This window comes from Rattus norvegicus, chromosome 13 (genome assembly GCF_021556685.1).
Source record: "Rattus norvegicus strain SHRSP/BbbUtx chromosome 13, alternate assembly SHRSP_T2T, whole genome shotgun sequence".
In the NCBI taxonomy this organism is placed as follows: domain Eukaryota; kingdom Metazoa; phylum Chordata; class Mammalia; order Rodentia; family Muridae; genus Rattus; species Rattus norvegicus.
Genome location: NC_141546.1, coordinates 80,477,443 through 80,492,665, shown reverse-complemented (window position 1 = coordinate 80,492,665; position 15,223 = coordinate 80,477,443). Strand labels below are relative to the sequence as shown.

The following is a 15,223-nucleotide window of genomic DNA, read 5'->3' as shown; positions in this document are numbered from 1 at the left end:
GCAAGAGGACAGTAAGACACTGTTTTCCTTTTCTCATTCATATTTATTTTGTTATAATTTCAGACTTAAGGAAGAGTTGCAAACAAATGGGAAGAATACTGTGTGCCTTCAGGTTGTTTAAATGTTACCATTTGAATCTCTTTCTCCTCCCTCTCAGCTCAGCCTCAGGAATGATGCTTCCCATACTCCCAACTACTCCATTGCACGTTCTCTAGAGACACTTTCATGTCTGACCCGTGTCCTTCATAATCAGGAGATGGATATTGAAGTAGTCTTATTGTGCAGTATGTGGCTTCAATTTGCCTGTTGTCTTAAGAACATCCTTCATATCCTGGTGGCCCCTGTCTCTTTAGTCACCTTTAGTCAGGAGCACTTCCTCGGTTGTTAAAATTCACACCCATATCTGTGTTTGTTTTGAGACAAGGTTTCTCTGTGTAGCTCTGGCTGTTCTGGAACTCACTCTGTAGAACAGAGTTGAGTTGAGACTCAAACTCAAGAGATCCACCTGTTTCTGCCTCCTGAGTGCTGGGGTTTAAAGGCCTGTGCCACCATCCCCTGGCTTCACACCAACATATAAACAATAGAGGCCAGTTACACTGTAGATTGCCCCTCGGCCCACTGTCTGGTGACTTGGCTCTGTATTTGGCAGGAATGTCACAAGAGTGACACTGATTTCCGTGCAGGTCACCAAGAGATGCTGGCTCCTCTTTCCCTTCCTGGTGCCATGTTGCTCCACCGTACAGTAACCGTCATTTCCTGCTTTGTAGGGAACCATCCTGTGAGGAATATTTTGAAACTGCGTAGATGTTTGGTAAGATTCCCATAAGTGGGCTGGAGAGATGGCTCAGCGGTTAAGAGCACTGACTGGTCTTCCAGAGGGCCTGAGTTCAAATCCCAGCAACCACATGGTGGCTCACAACCATCTGTAATGGGATCAGATGTCCTCTTCTGGTGTGTCTGAAGACAGCGACAGTGTACTTATATATAATAAATAAATCTTTAAAAAAATTCCCATAAGTGATTATGGTGTTTGAAACTAAGCTTTAGGTAAGAGCTTTTGATAAATCTATAGAATTCATTTCTTCCCCTGTTTTGGAGACAGGGTTTTGCTATGTAGGGGACACACCATGTATATCAGGTTCACCTTGAATAGAGACTTGGTTGTCTCTTTATGCTCTAGAATTTCTTATTGCTAGTTATTTCAAAGAAATTGGGCATGTGTCCTTTTTTCTTAAAAAAAAAAAAAAAAGGAAAAAAAATACTCCTTTGTGCTAAAGAAATGGCTTAGCTGCTCTTCCATAGGTTCTGAGTTCAATTCTCAGCAACCAGATGGTGGCTCACAACCACCTGTAATGGGATCGGATGTCCTCTTCCAGTGTGTCTGGTGACATCGACTGTACTGATGTACTGATATACATAAAATAAACAAATAAATCTTCAAAAAGAAAAACCTCACCTATCTAAAGTATTTGTACTTTTATAACTTGATTTTCTTAATAGTACCATTTTTAGATGATTTGAGATCAGATTCTGCCTCTGGGAGTTTTGTATTTATCTGATATCGAGGTTACAATTGACATTTTAAAGAATCCTTTGGGAAAGTTTTGTTCTGAGTCTCTCTTCTCTTTGCTGTGTAATGGGTGATCTCATCCAGAAAGCCCACCGTGGTCATGTTGTCCTGTTTAAAAACCCTTAGGCTTAGTTCAAACCCTTTGGATCTGCATACTCCAAGCTTTAAACCGCTCTTCTTGTTTCTGTTTCTGCAGCATGTGCCTCTGGTCTGTCTGGAGTCTTTCTGACATTCTGGACAAAACTCACATGCACTTTCCTAAAGCTTGCCCTTCCTCCCTGTGCTTCTTCAGACTTTGACTTTAACTGTGTGCAGTCTATTTTGTACTTCAGGGTGCATGATGGTTTGATGGGAATATAAGGAAATGGTGGGAAAACGGTAAATAACCCACACTCAGGACAGCCATGCTCCTGTTACAGAGGCCATTTTTCTGAGCTTACATCTGCTTACTGCGTGTACTCAACTCTTCTTTTTGAGACACAGTCTTTCGTGTATCTCTAGCCAGCCTAGAGTTCACTTTAAACTTGTGGTGGTGATCCTCCTGTCTCTGCTGGGATTACAGGTATGTGCCAGCACACCCGATTCATGAGAGTGCACACATCCGTGTATGGTGTTTGACCAGTATAGCCCTGCAGAACCTAGCACTGAACTGTGCAGGACCACTAATCAAGAGTTTGTTTTTCTCTGGAAGGTTCTGCTTCCATGAGATACAGGATGAGAGACACTGAGTATCAGGGCAGAACTCATCAAATCCGAGGCATCCTCACCAGTCTCCTTGGATGGAACCTCGGGAGACTGGGCTTTCACAGAGACCGGCCTGGTTCTGGGTTGAGAGAAAAATAGCCATCATGTGTGCAAAGGGATGAATGTTACTGTGGACGTGGAAGGAAGTGGGCACTTCCAGCTCCCGAGTGTGGCACCTCAGATAGAAAGCAGGGGAGGACCCTGGTTTTGAAAAGCCTGCAGGGTCTCGCTGAGGGTTGGTGGCAATTTTTTTTTTTCTTTGCTTGTTTTTGTTTTTCCAAGACGTTCTCTGTGGACCCCCGGCTGTCCCAGAACTCACTCTGTAGACCATTCTGGCTCTAGCTCAGAGCGCCACCTGCCTCTGCCTCCTGAGTGCTGAGATTATAAGCGTGTGCCACCACTGCCTGTCCAAATATGGCACTTTTAAAATAAGAAATGGGCATGGACAAATTTTCATTCAAATCAAATTTAATTGAGAATCTGCCCCCAAATAATTGGTAATCGACACAGCCCCCAGCTCTACACAGCTCTAAACATTTCTAGCCACTATTTACCTCACTTTCCTGTGTGTGAGCCATGCTGCTAGCTTGTTCGGCCCACTCCGGACGTTTTGGCAAAAGACTTAGGTTTCACACACCATTAGTACACTTGCATTTCTCAAAACCTGGCAGAGCAGTAATGGTTCAAGCCTCCAGTAGAATCTGTAGATGTTCTGGTCACTGTGCTATAGAATAAACACTAGCTTCATGTTTCATTTCTTCCTAATGTACATCTCTAACCATTAAAGTCCCGACAGTTTGCACTCGCAGACATTATGGTAGGTATCGTGTGTGTATGGAGACTTTGAAGGCATCTTTAACTCGGACTTGGTTACTATTTTTTTGTGCACATTTAACAGTGTCTTTAAGAAGACCATAGAGCATTGCCTTAGTCTTTTGAAAGTCTCAGGTCCGTAACCTTTATTTTACTAGTGAACCTTCCTATGCCTGAACCTTACTCAGTCAAGTGCAGTGAAGTAGAGCTTGTCTGCCACAGGCCTGGTCTTCCTGTGGAAGGGCATCACTAGTGAAGGTCTGACTTCCTCTTTGGTATGCCAGAGAGTGGTTGGTCTTGTGGGCATTTAAAGGTTTTGAATGCCTTTACACTTCGCAACAATTAAAAGGTCAAAGGATAAAATGCTATGGGCCCCACGTATGAGTGTTTTGATTGCTTTATTTTCCTAGTTTATTCCAGTCTGGGTTTCATGTGACCGTGCTTGGCCTTGAACTGGCTGAGTGGATGAGGATGGTCTTGAACTCATCCCATTCTCCAACTCCCAAGTTCTGGGATCGTAGCGTGTGCCACCACCCCTGGCATGCATTGTGTTAAAGAACAAATCTTAAGCGTCTGCGCCTGCGCCTGCGCCTGCGTCTGCGCCTGCGCCTGCGTCTGCGCCTGCGCCTGCGCCTGCGCCTGCGCTTATAGTACTTGTGAGTACCTCTCTGTAGAGGCCTGAGGAAGCCAGAAGAAGGCATTAGATCCCCGGAGCTGATGTTCCAGGAGCTTGGGAGCTGTCTAACTTGAGTACTTGGAACTGAATTCAGGTGCTCTGGAAGAGTACAAGCTCTCCTAACCACTAGTGGCCTCCCAGCCCCAAGGCCTTCTAAGATGACTTTGGTTTTTAGAGTTGTTTGGGTTATACAGGAGATGCATTTGTTTCAGGCCCTCCCCCATCCACACACTCGTCTATGTGTCTATGCACAGTCTCCCGTGTCACCAGCATCCTCCACCAGGGTGATGCTTTGGAGAAGGCTGTTGGGCCTGCTGAACCTGTACTGCAACATCACTGTAACCCAAAGACTCCAGTGTTCACAGCAGTATTTACTTCTAGTGTGTCTAGTGCTAAGTCCACCATTGTGAGCACACACATAGTAGTTCCAGAGTTTTTCAGTAGTTTAAATGAGCACCACTAACTTTTATTTATTTATTCTATTTTACGTTTTTTTTTCTTTTTTTTTCTTTTTTTTCTTTTTTTTTTTTTTTTGAGGAATGCCCTTCTTGCCATTGACCTTGAGCACAGTCTCCTTTCTGTTCATTATAGTGATGTATTACGGTAATAGCCAGATTTGTTTCCCACGGCTTCTGATGTACCGTAAATCTTCTAAGATTTGAAAATTCATGCAGTTTTAAGACACAGTGATCTTTTGCTAAAAGAGAAAATTGTGTACATTTCTGCACTTGGAAAAGTGAAGTATTGAATGGTGGGCTCCCTAGTGGTAATGAAGGACCCCCGGGGCTTTCAACATTGGGTGTTAAGTTCTAACCCTGGGAAGTAAAATGATCTGATTTACCCAAAGTACCGTATTTTTATCTGCTTGCCAAATCTGAGGACGTGCTTGGATCCCACATGCTGCTACTCCAGGGCAGGCGGAGGGCAGGAATGGCGTTTGCATTGCCTGCTTGATTGCACTGAGCTTTTGGACTTTAGGGAAGGCCCATCATGGGACATCCCCGTATGACTCCCTGGGAGTCCAGATGCAGGGAATGGTGCCGCCCTGATGTACTGTGGATGTTTGTCTGTCTGCACAAGGCTGTCAGTTCCAGCATAGGCTTGTAAGAATGAATGCTTGATTGGAAAAAAGAAACCAGTTACAGGAAAGAGACGAACAGTGCACACAGAGAGACAGAGAAGCAATGCCAGGCCTTATAGTCAAGTGATCAGCACAGTGACTGGCCTGGTTCAGGACCTTTTGAATATTTCTCATTTCAGCAACAGAACAATCTTTGTTGGTTCAGAAAAAAAGTTAAGGATAGAGACATGGCCAGCTGGACATGGACGTGAATGGTAGGAATTGATTTTGAGAGATTGGGGAATCCTGCCTGTTCCTACAAGGACCAGGAAATTTCTCTTGCATTGAAAGTCTGACAGATAAGTCCCTTTGGGGGAGACCTGCAGATGCTTCCTTCAAGGTTGTGTCAGCCAACAGATTTTACCCTCAGTAATCTGTATGATGGTGATTTAAAACTTGGATTTTTTTGTTTGTTTGTTTGGTTTGGATTTTGGTTTTTTAAGACAGGGTTTCTCTTTCTAGCCTTGGCTGTCCTGGAACCCACTCACTCTATAGACCAGGCTGGCTTCAAACTTTGAGACTCACCTGTCTCTGCCTCCTGGGTGCTGGGGTTAAAGGCATACACTCCCATCCCTGCAAATCTTAAAGTTTAAAAATGCTTTTGTTTTTGTTTTTTCTTTGTTTGTTTTCTTTTCTTTTTTTTCTGGAGCTGGGGACCAAACCCAGGGCCTTGTGCTTGCTAGGCAAGCGCTGTACCACTGAGCTAAATCCCCAACCCTTGTTGTTTTTTTAAAGACTTATTTATTTTATGTATATGAGTATGCTGTCACTGACACACAGAAGAGGGCATCGGATCCTGTTATAGATGGTTGTGAGCCACCATGTGGTTGCTGGGAATTGAACTCAGGACCTCTGGAAGAGCAGCCAGTGCTCTTAACTATGGAGCCATCTCTCCAATCCAAATCTTGAAATCTTTATTGTGAATCAGTTAGAACTTTGGATGTTTTGTTCTTTCTTTTGTTAGTTCTCTCATTTTGTGACCCCCTTCAAACAATACTGAACACACTGAGAGGGGGCCAGGCGTCTGCTAGGTAAAAAAGGTGTAATGGTGAACATAGAAGCCGTCCTCTGCCCTCTGATGGCTATAGACAACTATCCTTTCCACAGAGCATGATGGGAGAAGTGACCAGGGAAGGACAGGATGTCACGGGATCAAAAGTTCACTTGATGAGGGTTTTGGGCTCACTGAGTGGTGTATATTTTTGTAGGCGTCCCTGACTTTGTGTCATTCAGCTAAGAGTGATCCAAAATAGCAACGCTGACACATGGAAGAAAGGAGCCCATTTGAGCTCTAAGTGGCCTCTGGCCACCAACTGCAGCCAAGCAGCCCTGCACCTGCCCAGTTGCCGCTGACTCGAGATCAAGCTCTGCTTCTCCAGCCAGATTGTGCAGGCACAGTGGGCACTACTGAAGGTTTTGACTGGAACATTCTGGGACTGAAAAAAGACATCTTTCCAATTCTTACTAATGTCTTTCCCTCTGTTTGTTCGTTTGTTTCTTTATTGTTTTGGTTTTCAAGACAGGGCTTCTCTGTGTAGCTCTAGGTGTCCTGGAAGTTACTCTGTAGATCAGGCTGGCCTCGAACCCAGAGATCCACCTGCCTTAATCTCTGAAGTGCTGAGATTAAAGCATTCCACCACCACCTGGCTTCCTCTCAGTTTTTATTCTGAAACATAAAATGTGTGAGGGAAAAAGGCAGAGAGAGAACACTGCTTGTGGGGTAAACAGAGAGTAAGGACCCAGGTATCGGTCCCCCACCACTGTGGCCCAGCAGTAACTTCATCCTGAATAATCTCGTGTTTAGTGTGTTTTGTCCTTTTCTTTTAAAAGGTCACATGAGTGCTTGTCTTAGGAGGGAATATTAGCCCATCACTGTGTACCAACAAAATCAAGGAAAGATGGGTCAGAGAGCAGTTCCTAAGTAGATGGATTTGTACTCATCATAAGAGACCAAACTGACAACGTCAAAGTCCTTGGGGCACAGGGTAGGGGGAGGGCGGTCGGAGGTGGGGTAATTGTGGATTAAAGCCTTCTTTCAACAAGGAAAACCTTAACAGGATCCTTTCTGTAACACTTAAGGTTGAAAGTGGACCCATAGTAGCAGGGGGAGGATTGCCTCAACCAAATGCACTCTCAGGCCCATTGTCTGCCTGGGCTGTGGGAGTGTTTTATTTACTCACAACTGTGCTATTCCAGTGTATTTCCAGCGATTTTACAAGTTTGAATTTGTTTGGAGTAACAAGGTCATTGGATCGCCTCACTCACTTCCTGTTACGTTCATAATTCAGAGTATTGGAACAGGCTATGTCAGGAAATGACCTCCTGGACAAGCCGTGTTTGTCTAACCGAGCATGAATTTGCTTCAGGGGGCTGGGTGGTGTGGCACTTGTGCCTGTGGACTCAGCTAGATAGATTGCCAGGTCAGAGTCAGCCAGACCAGCTGCCAGACCAAAGAAACACAACTTTGTTTCTTTGTTGTTTCATACTGTTTTCCTTTTGATCTTTCCTAATATATCGTGGCTTTCCATCTAAAGTATAGGCACATCAAGGTGGGCATCATTGTAGAAATGACCTTGCTCCGTTGTTTCTTCCTGTCAGGTATTTTCTAGGTGTCTTTCAGTCTGAGGCAGGCTCCGCGCTCTTTGTTGTCAAAGTCACTGCTCAAAGGTAAATTGGTAGTTTTAGAAGTCCTATTCTCCAGGGCTCAGTAACTGAAGAGTTCTTTCCAGGTTGTTTATTTGTTTTCTTGACCTTTAAGCTCTAGCATAACTCAGCAAAGTTTTCTACTTCTTGCTAAACCAAGGGGGAGAAAATGTGCCGATGCCATTACTGTGTCTGAGTTTATATGTAAGCTTGTTTATGTGAGCCTTGGATGTAAGTTCATGGAGTATGGAAACACTTGATAAGCATTTCATCTTTTTATTCATTTCATTTTTGTTTTATTTGTAGGCCTGATGTCAACAGAAAAAATCATTTTAAAGTGTTTTGGGGCTCAAACTTAATGCAATGTGTCCTAGTTTTCTGTTTGTTTTATTTCTTTCTTTCCTCCCTCCTCTTCCTCCTCTTCTTCCTCCTCTCCTTCCTTTTCCTCCTTCTCCTTTTTTTCCCTTTCCTGTAATAAATACTATGACCCAAACAGTGCACCATGAAAGGGAAATCTGTTAGGGACTCAAAGCAGAAAGTGAGGCAGAAGCCATGGAGAAAGTCTGACTACTGCATGCTCTCCAGGCTCCCTTTCAGCTACTTCTCTTCTGCCTGAGGTGGGTTGGCCCCTCCCACGTTGATCATTAATCAAGAAAATGTCCCTCAGGCTTGCCTATAGGCCAACTTGATGAGGCATTTCCTCACTTGACGTTCCTTCTTCTTAGATGACTGTAATTTGTGTCAAGTTCACAAAAAACTTACCAACATACGTTGCAGCAGTCACTTTGCTTCCCTTAATTTTCTTTTTTACTCTTATGTTTTTTACTTACATTTTACTTATGTGTCTATGCTTGCAGAAACATTAATATTTTCCTGACAAGCTGGCTCATAATTCATCTGCTTTTGTTCCTCTAGGACTGTGAAGCTCATTGTACAGCTCATATTGCATCCTTATATGTTGTATAGTTGAGAAATTATATATTTTTGAACTCATGGTTTCAGCATTCTTTCCCACAGCCTTAAGGGTTGTCCTGAAGGTCATAGTGTTCTACCATTTTGCTGAGACATAGACACACCCTCACCTTCCGGACTCATGCTGTCTTTGATTATCATGGAGTCATTAACCTTGGCAAAGAGGACATTCCTTGAAGGAGGACCATGAAAATATGTATACTGTTATACAAACAAGCCATATGCCACAACAACCATTGACACTCATGGAGGCCCACACACTCTGGCTCTGTTCCAGGGGCAGGAAACCATGTCATACTGTCTCTTAAATGGCTAAGCCAACTTGGAACTCTGGGTATGGAACTCGGTTATCAGGTTTGTACAATAAGCATCTTGACTCTCTGAGCTATCTAGCCTCAACTTTTATTTCCTCATTATCTTGAGAAGTATCAGATTTCCACATTTTTTGATACATTATTATTTTTGGTTGACCTTCCCCACTATGTTCTCCTCTCCCATCCTCTGCCTCCCCCTACACCCCTATCTTAACTCATCTGTGTTTATAGCATATCTGTTCTACTCTCCTTCCCTTCCCAAATTAAAGAATCTCTTTTTCCCTCCCACAAGCCCTTTTAAGTCTCCTTGATTCTGTGCACACTTCACCTAAATGCACATAAAGAAAATCAGAAGCTAGAATCTGCATATAAGGAAGAATACATGGTTTGTCTTTCTGAGCTTGGGTTACCTCACTTCATGTGTTTTCCAGTTCTACGTATTTCTTACACGTCATAATTTCAGGTTCTTTACAGCTGAATAAAGTCCATTGTGCATACTTACATTGCATTACCCATTCAGCAGTTGGTGGACATCTAAGATAATAGCCACTTTTTACCATGATCCCATAATTATAAATTCTAGATCTGAAAGGAATCCGTTTGATATTTTTTTTCACATTGGGATTTCAGCCTTGGTGACTTGGAATGTAGCTTAGCACAGTTCTTTCTGTGTCTTGGTGCTCTTCACATCTGCATGTGCAGACATTATAATTAGACCCTGAGAACTCTCTTTTATGACTCTGAAGCCGAGCTGTCTGAATCCACAATAATTTAACTGTGATCTTCCACTATAATAATTATGGGGGGCGGGCAGGACAAAGCAAGCCATTCCTAATTGTTTAAGAAACCAATGAACCCACCCTTTGCTTGGGCTACGTGGACTGTAACCTTAGAGGGACACCTGCTTTTTAGCTTCTCTCTTTGCTCACACAGGAGACCATTTCTAACAAAGGTGCCATTCCCGCTCATTGTAGAAGGTCAGAAACAACAATTGCAGTGTGCTTGTGTAAAAGCACATTGGATCCCATACTCTGCCATTGCATGGAAACCACGTGCAGGCTTAAGCAAGAAAGACTGTCGGAGTGTGCTTGGTAAAAGCTGGTTGTTGCTCTTGCATAGAAACCACTTACAGATTGAACTTGTGTTGGAAGAGGTGAGTCAGGTCTCAAACTGGAGCCATGATCCAAAGGAACAGGTGCACTTGAGGAAGCTGTTTATTGGTGTCTTAAGCTTTACAACCACAGATAATAGTTTAAAAGAACATTCTGAGAATGAGAAACGTTAACAGGTTGTGTGGAGATGAGAGACCTTCAACAAAACATTCCAGGGACTCTGGTTTTGTGACTTGCTCCTGTGTTGAAGAGGTGGATGTAACATGTGCCCAGCCACGCAAACTTGATGGTTGTGGTAGAATGGAGGAGCCGTTTCTAGAGAGTCCGTAAAGACGATTTTGGTGGTATTAAAGAAGAACCTGAAGACTATAATCTGAGAGTCCACTTTGAAAAAATAAGCAGGTTGAAACCATCCAAGTTCTGGAAGTCGGACAGAGTGGGAAAAAGAGGATTTGCTTTTGTAGCTTTTGACGATCGTGACACAATTAATGACATTGTTGTTCAGGAATACCACAGTGGTCAGTGAGCCTAACTGTGATGTGAGAAGGGCCGTTTCTAAACAAGTGATGCATCTGCTGACACAGAGAGGTCTCTCAATGGACGTAATTGTGAAGAAGAGGTGCAGTCTGCTGGAGCGTAGAGAGGGTGGGGAGGTGGATATGGCAGCTTATGGGTCGTGGAGGAAACTTTGGAAGCAGTTTTGGTCTTGGTGGAATCTTTGATAGAAGAGGAGGCGATGGTGGCCGCAGAGGTAGTTAGAGAAGTGGTGACAGTGGATATAAAGGACTTGAAGGTGACGGTGGTCACTGTGCTGGTGGTTATGGTTACAGTAGTAGAGGAGGCTATGGTGGTGGACAGGATATGGAGACCAAGGTGGTGGAAGAGAAGAGGAGGATATGATGGTTATATGAAGGTTATATATGATGGTTATATGTGGTGGAGGTAACTGTGGTGGTGGTGGGAACTGTAATGACTTTGGAAACTAGAGTGGATAAAAGCATCAAAACCTGGATCCATGGATGAGGGCAGTGTTGGGATGCTTAAGATAATCTGCATGGGGGTAGCTGCTGATCCGTGGTGGACGTGGTAGATATGGAAGCAGAAGGTTTAACAAGCAGCAGAAAATGGCTACAGAAGGGAGGGCAGGTTTGTCAGGAAAGCTCTAGGTTACTCTAAGACAGTCATCTTCAATACTTTAGAGGAACTGTAAAAACCTGCCACGGAAGGAGCAAGGGTCCATAGCCAGGAAGCCCTTCTTGTTCAGAACTGTCACAGCATGGTTTGCAAAAGCGCAGCTGTGTATTAATGCAGTGTAGGGTCAATTAGGTGTACATGCCAAGGTCTTTTACCTGTTGTAGCTTTTCTTTTCATTACATCAGGTATGTGGCCCCGTAAATTGTAGTAGTGGTACCAGGAATTAAAAAAAAAAAGAAATTTTTTAGCTTAAAATGAAAGAAAACACATGGACGTTTAAGCCAGAAGAACTGCTGCAGTGTGCTGGGTAAGAACAGGATGAACTCCAGCTGCTGTAGCAAGCAAGGGTTTCTTCCCCCGAGGCTTCCTCTTGAGATAGCTATGCCGAGCATTTGACACAGTTCCTTTCCCTGTATCTCTCTTCATCCCGGGGCTCTGAGACACTCCCAGGCTTGTCCTCCTTGGCGCTCTCCATACTTAGATACATTCCTAGCTTCGGAGTGGATACTGCTGCATGTTTCAATGAGTTTGGAGAGGTGGGGCTAACCCACCTCAAGGGATGTGAGGGCTGGCCTGATTGTGGGTCTTGTAGGGAGCCCTGAAGACTCAAGCAGAGCAGTGATAAAATCTTACCTTTGCTTTTAAACAGAACCTTCCTGACCTCTCTGTGGAACACGTGTAGTTAAGTGAGTAGGATAGAGTAAAGACCCTAGTTAGGAGGCCATTGAAGTCCTCCATGTGAAAGTGCTAGCTTAGACCAAGACTAGCACTGAATCCCAGAGAGATTTCAACTGTCAAAGAATGGGGAATGTGGTTTTTAGACAGCTTTGGAACTTGTGAGAAAAAGGAGTCAGGACCACTCTGGGTCAGCCTTGCCACTGACTGCCACAGAAGTTAATGGAAAGCCAAGCTGCTGTTCAAGAATGAGGGGATTGGTTTGGGCATTTCAAATTTGTGTGTTCTGAGCGATCACTTTTAGGAGCCCCAAAGCGAGATGAAGTCACAAAGAGGAACGCTAAGTGCACATGGGTCAGAGTGTCCTGGGGCTTAGAGATGAGGAAAGCAGGGAAGGAGCGGGCAGTGAGATAAGAGAATTCAGGAGAAAAACCTTCCACAACCAGACTATGAGATGCTATGGAGCAGGAATGAACTCTATCTGATAAGAGTTAGAACCTAACCGTTGATTAACCACGTGAAGGTAGTTTCATTCCTTAGCAAGAATGCATTGGTTGGAGGAGTGGGGATGTGAATCTGAGGTGGGTTTCTTCATGAGAGAAAGGTGTACATTGGACATTGGGACTGTCTGGGGTTAGATCTGCTCTAAGGGTTGTGTGTTCAAATTAACTGGTGATAAGGTGTTTCAGAACAACTTTACTCACCAGCTTGAAGTAATTAAATCAGGCCCATCTTACATAGACTGCTGAGAACCTTTTTAACTATCTGACTAGGCTTTTTCTCAAAACTCTTGACTTTAAACTCTGCCACCTGGCTCTCACTGTGTAGGCCAGGCTGGTTTTGACCTCTCATCGCCTTGCTGTAGGCTCGCAGTGGGGGGATCTCAGGCCTGTGACCTTACAAGTGGGCTGAGAGACAAGGCTCTAACTTAACAAAACTCCTGAAGAAACTTGTTGCTGTTCTCACCATCTGAGGAAAAATGTGTCAAAACCATGTGGAGTAAGCTACTGCAGCAAGCTATAGTCCTGCAGGGAGCTGGTTAACTGCTCTGTCTTGTGCTTTGTCACCGGTTCTGAAACCCACGTCCCCGGGGCGGCTTTCCTGCCTGCCCACAACGGCAAGGAACGTCTTTTGTTTGCTCCTAGTCTCAAAGAAAGGCTTATTTTGAGGTCTGGACCACAAATAATAATCCATTGTTCCCTATAATAATCCACCCTCACTGAGTAGAAAAAAATTTTCCTGATGCAGTGTGGCTATCGGTTTATTTAAAAGAATAGCCAAAGTGCCCATTATATTCTGAGAATAAACATTTGCAAGATGATTGGGAGGAATGAGGAGGTGCTCTTATTCTTCCTGGCTGGAGTCACAGTCAAACCCTCGGGGAGAAAATGACTGTCGTCCGGTGACAGTGCTGGTCTGTTCATTCTGAGGGTATTTGAACACAGCAGGTATTTATTCCAAACTGTTTCTTATAAGAATACCTTATTTTGCAGATGGGTGTTTTTAAGTTAATGGTTTCAGGGCAAATGCATTTAGCCTGTGAACATGCCTCTGTTCTGAATGCAGACGGTCTTACTGAGGCTGCCTGCTCTAACTGCCCTGCCCTGGCCTCTGATTACAGAGAGGGGTGGGGGAAGAGCTATTTTAAAATTGCAGAACGGTAGACACATTTTAATTGGCATTTCCTGGTCTTAAGCTAAGTAAACAACGTGGAAGGAAAAATGCGAACTTAAACCAACCAGTGTGGTCAGCGCTGTCGCTGTCTAGAGGCCCCGTGTCCCTAGCACAGGGACATTTTAAAGGAGGTAAGATTTCTCTCAGAAAGCTGAATAATTTATACATTTTCCTGCCTTGAGTCCTCTCTAGGAAGAGTGTCAGTTAAGTGTGTCTTAGATTAGTTTAACTTCGTTTAAATTTAAGTATTGCTTCAAATATAAATGTGAGTAGAGCTTAATGCAGTGACAATGGCAGTATATCAGATGAGTATAAAAACTTCTTTAAGAAATAAAAATAAGACATTCATGTTATAGCAAACAGTCCACCAGGGAAATCCCAAGAAGCCCCCCCTCCCCCGCCATTGTTTTCTGTTCTGGAACTCACTTTCTAGATCAGGCTGCTTTCAAACGCAGAGATCTGCCTGCCTCTACCTCCTGAGTTTGAGGATTAAGGGTCTGCACCACCATGCCCAACTACCCAAGAAGGCAAGTGGTTGAATGCTAGAATCTGTGGAACAGCGGGAGTGTTTCCCATTGCATTTGTTACTTTCCTGTGGCTGTGTTGAAACTTATCTACAGTGTGACTCCAGCTATCCAATGCTGGGAAGGAGACAGAAATCTAGAGACAGTAAAAGGCCAGTGTTTCCAGGATCTTGAGGCCATTTCTTAATCAGAGGCACTCAGAGGTGTTTAGGAGAGTGGACTTTTATATGTGATTCCTTAGTGAGGGCTATATGTTGCTACACTCATTGTTAAAATCCACAGGACTTAGAAAAAAGCCTTTACAAGAATGAACCCTAATGTAAACTAGGGACCTTAGTTAACAGTAATGTAGCAATATGTTTATAATTGAGACAAATGTACCACACTGATGCCAGATGTTAGTAACAGGGCGACCGGAAGGGAAGAGGGGGATGCAGTTTGTGGCAGCTCTACACTTTGCCTGCATGTCTCTAAACATGAAACTGTGTTTACTGTTTGTTCTTGCCTTTTAATTATTTTTAAGACTTATTTATTTCGCTTTATTTGTATGAGAATTGGGCCCAGGTTCTCTACAAGAGCACCAAGCCCTCCTAACTGTTGAGCCATCTTTCCAGTCCCCAAAAAGGACTTTTACCCCCAAACAGAGTCTTACTATGTCTTTCCGGCTAACCTGGAACTTACTGTGTAAGCAAGGGTGTCCTCAGACTCACAAAGATCTGACTGCCTCTGCCTCTGCCTCTGCCTCTGCCTCTGCCTCTGCCTCTGCCTCTGCCTCTGCCCCTGCCCCTGCCCCTGCCCCTGCCCCTGCCCCTGCCCCTGCCCCTGCCCCTGCCCCTGCCCTCTGCCCTCTGCCCTCTGCCCTCTGCCCTCTGCCCTCTGCCCTCTGCCGTGCTAGGATTAAAGGCATTTGCTACCACACCTGGTTCATCTGTTAATTTAAAAAAATTTTTTCTTACTATAGCCAAATTAATGAAAAATATTTAATTAATAAAAACTCAAAACTAACCAAGTCTGTCTGTAGCCCAGAGCAGGAGGAGTCTGAATCCAAGGCCAGCTTGGGTTACCTATTGAGACTTTGTCTCCAAATACGACATCTCCCAAACGAGTAAAAACCAACCAACCAAACAACAAACAAATAAACAGCCAGACAGTGACAATTACTCTGAAGAAACCCAGTGAGATCTCTTTCTTT

General features: G+C 44.0%; 1 protein-coding gene across 2 annotated transcripts in view; it reads left to right on the top strand.

Annotated features, from left to right (window-relative positions):
• Positions 1–15,223, top strand: part of Mpzl1 (myelin protein zero-like 1) — a 36,759-nt gene that overhangs the window by 7,039 nt on the left and 14,497 nt on the right.